Here is a 385-nt window from a genome sequence, read left to right as displayed (position 1 = left end):
CTCATCTTCATCTTCAGGCCAAGGGAGCCAGCATCTGTCCACAGACAGCTTTCCAGGTCATGTGGCCAGCATGACTAAACCAATTCTGTTGCAACGGCACTGTGACGGATGCCAGAGTGCACAGAAACGCTGTTTACTTCCCACCGCAGCGATACCTATTTACTCACACTGGCATGTTTTCAAATTGCTAGGTTGGCAGAAGCTGGGACAGAGCAACAGGAGCTCACCCCATCGCATGGATTCGAACAGCCAACCTTCCAATCGGCAAGCCCAAGAGGCTCAGTAGTATAGACCACAGTGCCACCCATGTCCCAGTGAAACAGATAAGATTAGTGGGAAACCGCTTCATTTTCATCCTTTTCCTTCACTACAGCTGCCCTTAAAC

Source organism: Podarcis muralis, chromosome Z, assembly GCF_964188315.1.
Source record: "Podarcis muralis chromosome Z, rPodMur119.hap1.1, whole genome shotgun sequence".
Lineage (NCBI taxonomy): Eukaryota > Metazoa > Chordata > Lepidosauria > Squamata > Lacertidae > Podarcis > Podarcis muralis.
The sequence above is the reverse complement of the archived record's forward strand: the minus strand, read 5'-3'. Positions refer to the sequence as shown.